Genomic DNA, 13759 nt, shown 5'->3' on the forward strand with positions numbered 1-13759 from the left:
CTCCGCTTGAGCAAGCGAGACTCCCCGCAACCTCCAGGCACCTCTTCCGTCAGTGGACGGTGACCCTGACTCCGGGAGAGACCCCCGGGAGAGCGAGAGAGAGACGGGGTGTCCCTCGGCTGGGCCCCCTGGGGCGAGATTCAGCCCAGCCGCAGCGGGGTACACAAGGTAATAGGTGGAGAGGGGAGGGAGGGAGCGAGCCAGGCTGGAGGGCCTCCGGGCTCCGCTCCCCTCTCTGCACCTGCCTGAGTCCCCCCACTCAGGGCTTTTCCCAGCGTGTACCCAGCTCACACAACCTTGTGTCACGGCTCCGGGCCAAGCCTTCGGAATGAGCCAAGTGAAAAGGGCAACGCGGCCCCTGGCCGGGCTGGGCGGGGAATCGCCCCGCCCTCCTGGAACTGCCTCCGGGGACGCCGCGCGGATCGCAGCTCATGGAGACTTCCAGAGCCGGGCCCCGTTGCGCTCGCAGCAGGAAGGGGACAGAAACACCTGCCTTTAACGTTCCGTTTCATCTGATTGGTGACCACAGAGACTGAAACACCATCGCCACACGGGGCTGGTTACCGGAGGGCCTCTGACACCGACGCTATGCTCGCACTTCCGTCCGCAAAACCTGGCTACGGGAGCGCTCCGCTCAGCGGCGGGCTCCGCTACGCTGCTGTCAACTCGTCAGTGCGGACACTGCCTCAGGTTTGTTTCAGAGAGACAAGGCGGGTCCGGGCATATCTGTTACTGGTCCCACTGCCCTTGGTGAGAGAGACAAACTTCCAGCTTACACAGAGCCCTTCAAGTTTTATTTCGACATTTTAAAAACTACGCCTTTCAAAAACCTTATTTATAAACCTTAACTATCGTCTGTGCACCTACTCAAAATCGCTAAAAATCCACCCAAAATATTTCTTTTTTTCCAGATTGTATTAAACTGTTTTTCATTTCAGAAAGAAAACATACGTAATTGTTGTTTTGAGTCAATCCTGATTAGATTTAAGGATCGTTTCGTTTAGATTTAACGCTGGTCGGTTGCCTAACTGGACATTTCTTACTGGAACAAACGTGGCTTTCTTTTCAATGTAATCTTAGCTCAGCTTTTCAGTGTCTGCAGTGCTTGGTTTTAGGTTAATTACAATGTCCCTCTACTGTTTGCGACTCTTATGAACTGCCCGAGAACTTACAAGTAAATACAGTAATGTGTTACAGTTGATTTTTAATGAGTACTTTAAAGAAATGTAGCATCTGTATCAGAGAACCTCCGATACCCATCCGAGTGTGATGATGGTGTTTTAGTGTCTGAGGTTCCCGCCGGGCTTTGCCTGTGGGGTTCGGAAGCCGGGGCGGCGCCGCCCCTCACTCCCAGGGCTGGGGTGGCCCCCATGGCCGGAGTCAGACTGCTGTCTAGCCCCGTTCCTGAGGGGTAGAGCGAAATGAATGGGGAGGGGGCCCAGAAGCTCCTAAAGTGTAACTGGGAGCACAGGTCTCATTGACTCATACCAGCACATTTCGTTTCCATTTTTATTTTTAAATTACACTTTTAAACTTCTATGGTTACTTTTTTTTTAAAAATACAATGAAATTGACATATACACATGGCAAGTTCTGATTTCAATCAACATTATTTTCTGTAATAAAAATGTTCCAAATGGAAATTTTTAATCTGCTTTAATTTCCATTAATATCTGAATCAATGTGATTACATAGGTTCTGGATTCAGGGGTGCGTGAGGCAGTGACCTTGTGGTTAGGGTTTAGAGGGATCGATTAGGGGTTGTGGTGTTCTTGGGGGCTGGAGGTTTAGAGGATCAGAGAGCATCCTTTACCTGGACCACCAAATGGGTGGGCCTGAATGCTAGTGAACATCAGGCTTCTGGTAACTTTTTCTGGTAACTAGTACCTCCTCCCCATCTCCCTTCCCAGCCCCTCTCAGACAGTTCTACCCAACACAAACAATAGGGTGTAGCTGTCTAGGGTAAAGGATCTAAGGTAATACAGTGGTAGATAGATTAGATTAGATTAGATTAGATTAATGACAAATAATACCTAGCACTGGAGGACCAAATTTCATCAAAAGCTGGGAAAAATTCCAGAGACCAAAACAGTAAGTTTGCTATTTAAATTAAATATGTTAGGGTATTAATATAGAGAGCAAATTTAAGCATATAATTGTTAGGATATAGATATTCAGGCCTGTCGGTAAAGGCCTGTACTCAAAGAATTTAGGTGTATTCTTATCACTTGGCTAGTTATACAGGTATACAAGAAAGAATCAAAATCACTGTCTGCCGGTGCAGGGTCCTTCTCTTACTGTGACAGTCTGAGGCCCTGTTCTTAGGCCAAGGCCTTTGGCTAAGCAGCAGAGGCAGCCGTAAGCTGGGAAGCGAACGGTCACAGCCTCACATTCCAAACTAGTCACACTGAAAGAAGGTGCTATTCGGCTGTTAGGAATACAATCCTGTCCTAATAGTGCCCATCGCCTCCAGAGAAAGGGAAGTGCCTAGAAAATGTAAAAGGAAACTTAGTTTGATAGCATCCTGTCTGGCAAGAACTCACTTCTCACTAGCTGGGATGTGAAATCCTCACTTCTGTATTGTTTTGTCATTATAGTTCCCACTTTGCTATTGTTTGCCTGCATAATCTCTGTCTGGTTCTGTGATTGTTCCTGTCTGCTGTATAATTAATTTTGCTGGGTGTAAACTAATTAAGGTGGTGGGATATAATTGGTTACATAATCATGTTACAATATGTTAGGATTGGTTGGTTAAATTTCAGGAAAATGATTGGTTAAGGTATAGCAAAGCCGAACTTAAGTTTTACTATATAGTCTGCAGTCAATCAGGAAGTGAGGGGGTGGGTGTGTGGGTGGGGGAGATGGGAACAGGGAATGGGGGTAAGGAAATTGGAATCATGTTTTGCGAAAGGGGGAAATGGGAACAGGGAATGGGGGTGGGGAAATTGAAATCATGTTTGGCTAAGGGTAGGAATGGGAACAGGGACACAGGTGTAAGACTCTGTGGTGTCAGAGTTGGGAAGGGGGACACTAAGGAAGGAAACTGGATTCATGCTTGCTGGAAGTTCACCCCAATAAACATCGAATTGTTTGCACCTTTGGACTTTGGGTATTGTTGCTCTCTGTTCATGCGAGAAGGACCAGAGAAGTAAGTGAGTGAAGGAATAAGTCCCCTAACAATAATTATGAATTACAATTGCAACATTTGCTATCTATTCAATCAGCATCTAGAGCCTGGAAGGTTTTTTTTTTTTTTTTTAGCAGAAAAAATGACTGTTCAGAGAAGTCCAGAAAAAATCCCATATATTTTGGTTTTGGCAACAAAGAACCAAACATTTTTAGCTAAAAACTGCTGAAAACTTTACATTTTCAGCTGAAATTCTCCACAAAAGAAGGAAGGAAACAAACAATAAAACCTTTCTCTTTTCCAAGAGAAAGAGAGATGCTAGTGGTGATGATGATGGCCTCCACTACAGCCGGGATTGACGCTGTGGCGATCGATTCACCGGGGGTCAATTTAGCGGGTCTACTGAAGACCCACTAAATCAACTGCCGATCGCTCTGAAATCAACTCCGGTACTCCACCGGAATGAGTAAGGGCAGGTCTACACTACGCCAGGGACTGAAGCTCTGAGACTGATCCACTGGTGGTCGATTTAGCGAGTCTAGTAAAGACCCGCCAAATCAAGTGCAGATTGCTCTCCAGTCGATCCCTGTACTCTACCCCCGATGAGAAGAGTAAGGTAAGTCGACTGGAGATTTTCAGTCAGTAGCTGGAGTTGCGTAGCGTAGGTCGACTTACCGCAGTAGTGTAGACATAGCCTAAGAGGAGTTGATGGGACAGTTTCTCCCATCAACCCAGGGCAGTGTGGATCCTGTGGTAAGTAGATCTAAGCTATGTTGACTTGAGTTATGCTACTAATGTAACTCAAATTGCGTCGCTTGGATCAGCTTTTCCCCCTCGTGCCGATCTGCCCTGAGACTTACTATGAAAAAAGTACCAGGAAAAAGAGTCAGGAAGACTCCGTGAGAATTTATTCTTTAATTCAGTTTTTTGGTCAAACCTTGGTGGTAAATATTTATATGTGTATAGGGTGTTACCGTGTGTGGCAAGGGAGGCCCATGTGACACTATTTAGGCTGAGATTGGCAAAGTTGCCTAGTGCTTTTGGGTGCTCATTTCCCGTTCGTTTTAATTCATTCATTTCTTTTTATTTGGGTGGGGGAGGGAAATCAGGTCTTATGAGCTTTGAAAATTTTGGCCAGACATTTTCTGTTAGCATTTTATATATATGTATCGATGTCTATATTGATGTCAGTATCAATATAGAAATAGATATGTTAATGTTGCCTTCACCATGCAAAGATGGATGAATAGGCAGGACATTTTACATGGCAGGACACTGGGACTCCCAACCCTCCACAGACTTTCATGTTTTGTGTACCCAGCTACAGATCTGCAGAGAATACTACCTAATCAAAGCTCTTCAGTCACAGCAGCGGCAACATTGTTTACCTACTTTTCAGAGGCATAATTGACAAGAGATGATCCTAATCACTGGAGAATTAATGTCATTGGCATCAGTGGTGTGTGGAAGAGACCCAGAAGCACTCAAAAGATATTAAGCTCCTTGCAGAATTTGAGCCCCAGTGTTCATGTACGGATGACTGAAGCAGAGTGCTCTACTGAAACGTTTGTCTTTTCAAAAAGAATGTCTCTTACAGTATCAAGTTTTGTATAAAGAAATGTGCATTAATTGTATGAAAGATGAATGCTCAAAATGTAGCAGAGTCACAGAAAGAAAGAAAGAAAGAAAGAAAGAAAGAAAGAAAGAAAGACCTGTCCCCATACACATCTATCTATCTATCTATCTATCTATCTATCTATCTATCTATCTATCTATCTATCTATCTATCTATCTATCTTTGAACCCTTCTGTGTTTTTTCAGACCTTCTTGACATGTGTATCTTCTTTTAATTCTATTTCATATAATAATGGAATTACTCCTCATTTTAATCTGGTCTATGGAATTATTCAGATCAGTCAATTATTCACATTCATCAACATTCCCAGTGATTCCGGAGAAGAAGAAGCATGATAAGACATAGTTTTGACACAGCACATAGAATATTCCTAGCCTGTTAAAGACCATTCTTCCCCACCACCCCGGTGAGGTGGCCGGAGTATGGTGCAGAGAAGCTCATGTTTGCCACTTCAAAATCCCATGATTTAATTGAAACAGAAATGGTGGAAATGTTTTACCTTTAAATCTGTTCTAAGTGAGGCGGATTTTCAGATACTGCCCCTTTTCCCAGTGATTCAGAGACCAGGATACTGGTTCTGCAGTTTATCTTCTACCATCATCTGCTTCACGTTCTTTAACAGTGCCAGGAAAGAGATCTACTCCGAGTGTTCTATATGGTGCTATTTGCCTTGTGCCCAGTTCCTACAAGAGAGACCCTCTCAAGATTTCGCTTTTATCCTTTCTGTGGGAAGGCGACATCTCCCTTGATGCTTACATTGATTAATGAGAAGGAAAACTCAATAACATGCTAGCACTGTCGACGGTACAAACACCAGAGTGAATGGAGGCAAATTTCTATCCTCCAAGGAAATGGCCTTCCTTACTACATGCAGGTGATGAGGTCACTGGTCACCTCCAATTATGGTGCCACAGTCCAAGAAGAGATGCTTACAAGAAACCTATTGCAGATTTTCCCACCCAATCGCTGTTTAGGAGACTCTTTAAAAAAACAGAGTGGAGTCCCTCACCCATGTCTTCAGGGTGGCCAGAGAAAGGGAGGGTGTGACACCTGTTCATGTACTCAGTGTACAGTTCATGGTTGGGATTTTCCGAGATGCCGCTGACTTTCAAGTGGACCTGTGCTCTTAAATCATGTAGACACTCGTGAAAAGCCTAGCCTCAGGTCCCAGACTGCTATGGAGACACAAATGTCTACACACACACATCTTAGTGACTTCACATTTTTCGTTATCTAGGCTCTAATATGCCCATCAATGTGGCATCAGGGAGTGTCACACACATTCATGGATTTATTCTCCCAGCATCCAAGTGCATCATTATGCACAAGGGAAACTGAGGCAAGGGGAGATTCAACAGCATCTCCAAGACACACAGTGAATGTGTGAGAGAGCCAAGTAGAGTCTTAGACTCACAGACTTTAAGGCCAGAAGAGATCATCATGATCATCTAGTCTGACCTCCTGCACATCACAGACCAGAGAAGCTCAGCAGCCCACTCCTGTAAGAGGCCCATAACCTCTGGCTAAGTTACTAAAGTCTTCAAATCATGATTTAAAGATTTCAAGTTACACAGAATCCACCATTTACTCCAGTTAAAACCAGCAAGTGACTGACAAAAAGTCAGAGTAGATGATCACAACCGTCCTTTCTAGCCCCGGAATCTATACATTTATAAGTATCAGAGGGGTGGGCTGTGTTAGTCTGGATCTGTAAAAGCAGCAAAGAGTCCTGTGACACCTTATAGACTAACAGATGTATTGGAGCATAAGCTTTCGTGGGTGAATACCCACTTCATCGGTAAATTTTTATAAATTTATAAATTGGTAATTTATAAATCTGTAAGTTATTGGCCTCAACACAGGGGTAACTGGGTGAAATTTAGTGGCCTGTTATTTACCGGTTCTTTAGAAAGTCTTCCTAGTTTCTTTGGAAATCTCAGTCACAATGGGTCTATCTATAAACTGCTGGAAAGAATTTCCCCTACCAGAAGGCTTTGATTCAAATGAAAAGTAGCATATATAGAGACTAAGTAAGCCAGTGTTGAATCAGGCCCACAATGTTGAAATATGCCTTAAAAGAAAGAGTCCAGAGTTTCTGTGAATCAGTGCATCTCCACTGACCAGCTCAGTAAATCTAGGGTAATCAGAGACTCTGAAAAGTCCAGATAGGAGGGAGTGGGAAACATAGATGGCTGGTCACGTTCTTTGGCCTGTGTCATGAAGACTAGATCAGAGTCCCTTCTGACCTTAAAATATGACTCAAAGACCAAAAAAATATTGACCCAAACTTTTATGCAGTTGCCCTGTTTTATTATTAGATTTGCAAAGGGAAGCATGATGTAATTCCACAGGCATCTACAACAGTTAACATTGCATTTGAATTCAGATTTATTTTTCTCACTCATGCAATCATTGTTTCCCCCTTCCTTCTCCCCTCTCCCCAAATTATCCTCCATCACCTGGAAAAGAAAAATATCAGCCAAAGCATACCATACGAATACTGCTCCCTAAAGGCAGCAGCAGCAAGTATCAGTCCTAAAATTCAGTGAAATCCATGTCTGCCAAAGTTTTAGGGCAGGATTTCCAAAGAAATGTGAAGGAATTAGGTGACTCAACTTCCAATTTAGGTGATTAAATCCCTTTGGTGATTAACTCCAATGTAGGTGTTTAACTCCCTTCAACTCCTTTGAGATATCACCCTAAGTAACCCTCCAAAAGTTTCTGGAAAATCAAAGCATGGAATACAGTGCTCCTAACCCCTAAAGTCCCTTTTAAAAATCTCAATCTTATTTTACAACTGCAAAGATCAAAATTAGCTGATTGGGGAGAGGTGCCAGTCTTCCAGAATCTCCTGCTGTAGGTGACTGATAGAGATCTGTTAATTTTACAGTCTGAAGTCTTGCAAAAGCCAGAAACTTACTGACAGCCCTTCTCGGGGCCTCTTTGACCTCTTTGTTCCTCAGACTGTAGATGAGGGGGTTGACCATGTGGGTCAGGACTGTTTAGAAGACAGAAAATACCTTGTATAAGTCCTTTGAATGGTGGGCAATTGGAACCATGCAGCCAATAATCAGAGTCCCATAAAATGTTGTGACAGTGACAATGTGAGAGGAGCAGGTAGAAAATGCCTTTTGCCTCCCGGTGGTGGAAGGAATTCTCAGGATGGTGTTGATGATGCAAACGTAGGATGCCAATGTGAATAGAAATGGGACTAGTCACCTGACGCAGGAGACCATGAAAATGGTGAGTTCTAGAAACTGGGGAACAGTAGAGGATAGTTTTATGATGGGTGAGGAATCACAAAAGAAATAGTCAATTTCATTGGAGCCACAAAACTTTATTTTAGTCATTAAAATGATTACTATGGTACTGCTCAGAAAGCCACTTGTCCAGGAACAAGCCGCGAGCTGGAAACAAACACTGCCGTTCATCAGAGTGGCATAACAGAGTGGATTGCAGATCACTAGATACCAATCGTAAGACATCACTGCTAGCAGATAGTATTCTGTGGCTGCTAGGATACCAAAACAATAAAATTGTGTCATGCAGCCACTAACAGAAATGGTTCTGTCCCCCGTGAGGAGACTGGCCAGCACCCAGGGCAGGATGCTGGAGGTGTAGCAGATCTCCAAGCAGGACAAGTTCCCCAGGAGGAAGTACATAGGGGTGTGAAGGTGCTGATCAGCCACATCTAGCACAACAATGAGGATATTTTCCAGCCATGGTCACTATGGAGATCACTAGAAACAGGAAGCAGAGAAGAATCTGAAGTTCCGGGAGATTCCCAAATCCCAGGAGGACAAATTCCTCAATGGACGTTTGATTTCTACAGTTAGCATTTGCCCTGGGATGTATCTAGGGGAAATGAAGCAAACTTGTTAATATATTTTAAAGATAAACTCAACTTTTAAGTCAATTCATTGTCGAACTAGATGAAAACTAACAAACTCTGCAATATAAGTTGAATATCGCAGTGAACTGAAATGTCATCAGTTTAATTGCAGAAATGTTCAAAAATCTATGCCCTCTCTTCATAGAATCCCCATCATTAGAGATGGTTAAGAAAAGGTTAGACAAATAGCTCTCAGGGATGGTCCAGGTTTCCTTGGTTTCCAGGTGGCCTGGACTTGAAAACTTCTTGAGCTCCCTTCCAGCCCTACAATTCTATAATTTTCTGTTACTTGATCAAGCCTCCAGGAAATTGTCCAGGTTGCTTGGTATCAGGACTACTGTGATATGTTATTTAAGGTGTGAGTACCTATCTTCTTCACTAACAGAGCAAAGAAAAACTGTGTGTTTCTGGAAACTCCACTACACTTCAAAAAATCAGAAAACAGCTTCATTTCCCTTTGGATTAGGACTGATTAAGATTTTGTAATGGAATACTGGGGTTTGGAGTAACTGAAAGTCTTCATGGAAAGTATATGATTTTCACCAAATTTCGTCTGAAATCTGTAAACCCCAAACGTTTTTTTTTTTTAAATATGAACATGTTTCAGTTTTGAGCAGCCTTTGGCTGAAAATATTTAGTACATTGACAAATAGGTTTGCATTCAGTTGCTGAAAATCCCAGAACATCCACTCTCCACCAAAGAAACAATTTTCAGGTTTTGGCTTTTTCAATGAAAAATGAAAAAATTTCCATGGGGATGGAGGATTAAACCCATCCAATGGGAGTCCTGATATATTAGAGAACAAAGGGGCTGCTAAAATGAGATTACACTTCTGATGCCAGGAATTAATATCCCAGCACAGCCCAAGTAAAATAAAATAAAATACAGTCTAATCTGGTTCGCTGATGTTTCACTTTTTAACCTGACAAGGAAGTGTTCTTCAAATGCAGGGTTTCCACAGGATACATCGCTATCAGAGGCACAGCTGGAATTGCAGAAAATATTATAACAGATCATACAAATGTTCTGTTCTTTCTAAAATTCAGCCACAGAATTAGCTCTGATGGGGATACCTGATGTGAACACCATGAAACACAAAGATATGTTTGGTTGCACTGGTGGGAAAAATATTGTTGTTTATTTTATTCATTGTCCAGATCATCTTGTGTTTACAAAAATTTCTTAAAGCAGCTGATCTCTCTCTCTCTCTCTCTCTCTCTCTCTCTCTCTCTCTCTCTCAGTTTCAATATGCACAACATTTTATTAGCCCAGCACAAATGCATATTAGTAAAAATAATATCAATGGCATCTAATTTGCTTTCAAGACTGAAATTGTATCAGTCTAAAATAATATTTTGACAGACCTTCCAGTCAAAACATCCAGACGGAAAGCACTGAATTCTATATAGGTATATGAGCCTTGCTCTCTCCTTCCTTTGCAAAGGGATTTAAAAGTTGTGGGGGGAAATTCCAGACTGGATGTTTCTATTCTCCAGCAGCAATGGTAATATTTTTGCATCTACTTTACACTCAAATTTTTAAATAGCCCAATGGACTTAGGAACCTTAGTACTATTGACTGTCAATAAGACTTAGGCGAAGGGCCAGAGTTTTAAAGGTATTGAGGTATTATAAAGGTATTTTAAATCAATAGATGTTAGGGATATAGGTGCTTTTGAAAACCACACTAGGCACCCTACATACCCTTAAAATGTGTGTCTGAGTGCCTAGGTGACTTTTGAAAATGGGATTTAGAATGTTAAGCTGCTTAGGGGTGCTTTTGAAAATTTTACCCCTAATTCCCATTTAATTTCTGTAGCAGTAGCGAGCCTAAATTCTTTAGGGCCCCATTTGAGAATCCCATTTTACGGCTTATAATGAAATTTCCTCTGCATCTTAATAATTATAAATGATTCCGTAACGAGCAATCACTAATAAGATAAATAAAAAGCCCCTGAACATTTAAACTAAAAGCCTAGAGATAAAACTAGTAAAGTTTCTCTTAAAAAACAAAACTCTAGAAGCCTATAGAATTCAATAGAGAAAAAAATAATTGCTTTAAAGTTTTTAAACCAACCTAAACAATATAAAATCTTTGCTAGGCTGGTTTAAAAATTACTCAGAGAAGTTATCATTGTCTATTCAGTGTCTTTAGCATTATCCCGTTAGGATAATGACTTTAATCATGTTCTGAAGTCCTGTTGGAGTTAATGGGTGAAATCTTAGCAAAACTCCTCTTGATTTAAATAGTCACTGAATTTGCTTAGAAAGGACTTAAAGCACATATTTAAAGTTAAGCACATCCTTAAAGTCTATCCTGAGTTGGAGCCATAAAACATTCCCTTTTCCCTCAAAATGATTTATTAAAATCAACAATTAATTCATTTTCTCAGCAATCATATATGACAGACATTTTACTGTAGCAAGCACTGGATGAAAAATGTTGAAAGGGAAACATCAAAGTTGTCCATGAAAATATGGAATTTTGGAAAACTGGATAACCAAAATGTTTTCATTTTTTGGTATTCAGTGAAAGAATGAAAGAAAACCCCAAACTTAAACACACTGAAAAATACTTTTTGTTAAATAAATTTGGGGGAAAAATTTTAAAAAAAACAATTTTAGTGAAATTTTCATTTTTGAAAAAAAGTAATTTGAAATGAAACAAATGTTGAGCAAGGATATAATGTATTCAAAACACTGAGTGAAGGCCATGTAAAAGTGGTGATATTTTATTTTGGTTTATTTTATCATATTATGTATACACATTATTATACATTAATTTTTATTTTATATCAATTATTTTTATTTAAAAAGTTAAACTGACATATATACACACATAGCAAAGTTCTGATTTCAGTTAACAAAAAATAGCCATTTTTAAAGGTATTAACGTGCATAGGGGGATTTTCAGAAACACCCTAAGGCACCAAAAACTAAAGAAAAACTAGAGAATGCTGTTGAAAAATCCAACTAGGCTCCCGATACCTTTTTAAAATCACTCCCAAAATGACCTCAAAAGTAATCACATCGGTTTCCATCTCCAAATCTGATGAACAGACATTAACAGACATTAAACTTTAGAAAATGACAGAGGAAGTTTTCCACCTCTAAGATGAGGCACCAGTCGGGGGATGAAGGGGGCAGCTTGAATTGCAGACATCAACCTTTGGACTCTGGATTCTTGCATCAGGATATGGTCCAACAAGACTATTTTCTATCCTGATTCCTTTAACCTACCTAACTCAGAATCTATATATGGAAGGAGACCCTACCCATAATGCCTGGTTTTACTGCCTTAATTGTATCATTTTGTCCTGCATCCATTCCCACACAATGTTAATGTCTCTTTGGATGCATTGTTCATCCCCCATACGAGAAGGGTAGCAAGTACCATTGGCCCGCGATGGGCACTTCAGATGAGAGGGAAGGGAAAGGGACTAGCTCATTTATGATCCCAGACGGAATAAACACCCGTGTTCCTTCCATGTGACGAAACTGCTGCTACTTCCCTCCGTGGTCGTTCCACCCCCCATGGAGCAGCAACCGACAACGCAACACATGTCGCCCTCAGAGGAAAACTAGACACCTATTCTGAATCTCAAAGGAAAAGAAATGAAGAGAGGTAAATAAATAAATAAATAAAAAAGATGTGAACTTTGAAACTGAAATGTGGTGGGTGAGAGACCATGGGACCTGACCCGTGCGCCCAATCACAGCTGAGGAGCTTCTCAGCAGTCCGTCCCCACCCTGCCCCCCGCCCCCGCACTGTGTGTGTGTGGACAGTTTTAACAATCCCCCCCCCCCACCCCTATCGGGTACGAGTTGAGGTAGACCCAGTCAGTCCTTTCCAGATGCCTGACTGGGCCTTGTTCACCTGCTGAGGGTGAGACTGATCACCAGGTTTAGGTTCAGGAAGGAATTTTCCAGAGGCCAGACTTTCTCAGGACCCCCTGCTGTTATCATATGGGCATGTCTCAGCTGCTCCTCCTATATGGGGGATGTATGATCGCTATAAGGGTGACCAGATAGCAAGTGTGAAAAATCGGGAGGGGTGGGTGGTAATAAGAGCCTCTATATAAGAAAAAGACACAAAAATCGGGCCTGTCCCTATAAAATCAGGCCATCTGGTCAACCCCAATCATCACAGGGGCAAGGGCTTCTTCAGCAAACCCCCCTCTCTCTGTGCCCCATGCGGACGGGGCTGGACAGCAGTCTCACTCCGGCCATGCGGCCACCCCAGTCTGGGAGTGAGGGGCGGCGCCCACCCGTGGCTTCTGGACCCACAGACAAAGCTCGGGGGGAACCAGTCCCATTTATACTTGCTGGACACAAGGCTCTTGCTCTTGTTGTACAGGAGGCTATATGCGACCCCCCTGTTATACACTGAGCAATGAGGGCTCCCCTCCGTGTGGGCAGAGGCGAGACCCTGCGCTCCAGGGACGAGGTAGCTGGTGTACAGACCCCGCCGGAGCGGGGCGTGTCGGCAGGCGCCACTCTGCCTTGGACGGGGGTCATCTCCGCTTGAGCAAGCGAGACTCCCCGCAACCTCCAGGCACCTCTTCCGTCAGTGGACGGTGACCCTGACTCCGGGAGAGACCCCCGGGAGAGCGAGAGAGAGACGGGGTGTCCCTCGGCTGGGCCCCCTGGGGCGAGATTCAGCCCAGCCGCAGCGGGGTACACAAGGTAATAGGTGGAGAGGGGAGGGAGGGAGCGAGCCAGGCTGGAGGGCCTCCGGGCTCCGCTCCCCTCTCTGCACCTGCCTGAGTCCCCCCACTCAGGGCTTTTCCCAGCGTGTACCCAGCTCACACAACCTTGTGTCACGGCTCCGGGCCAAGCCTTCGGAATGAGCCAAGTGAAAAGGGCAACGCGGCCCCTGGCCGGGCTGGGCGGGGAATCGCCCCGCCCTCCTGGAACTGCCTCCGGGGACGCCGCGCGGATCGCAGCTCATGGAGACTTCCAGAGCCGGGCCCCGTTGCGCTCGCAGCAGGAAGGGGACAGAAACACCTGCCTTTAACGTTCCGTTTCATCTGATTGGTGACCACAGAGACTGAAACACCATCGCCACACGGGGCTGGTTACCGGAGGGCCTCTGACACCGAC

General features: G+C 43.4%; 1 pseudogene across 1 annotated transcript; it reads right to left on the reverse strand.

The window, feature by feature from the left end:
- Positions 1-7766: 7766 nt before the first annotated feature.
- Positions 7767-13174, reverse strand: LOC311529477 (olfactory receptor 5V1-like; annotated as a pseudogene). Its single transcript has 2 exons — positions 13085-13174; positions 7767-8619 (listed from the first exon to the last, which is right to left on the reverse strand). The product of its transcript is annotated as an olfactory receptor 5V1-like (transcript).
- Between the last annotated feature and the right edge of the window lie 585 nt (positions 13175-13759).

The sequence above is a fragment of the Lepidochelys olivacea genome (assembly GCF_965140295.1).
Source record: "Lepidochelys olivacea isolate rLepOli2 genome assembly, chromosome: 13".
In the NCBI taxonomy this organism is placed as follows: Eukaryota; Metazoa; Chordata; order Testudines; family Cheloniidae; genus Lepidochelys; species Lepidochelys olivacea.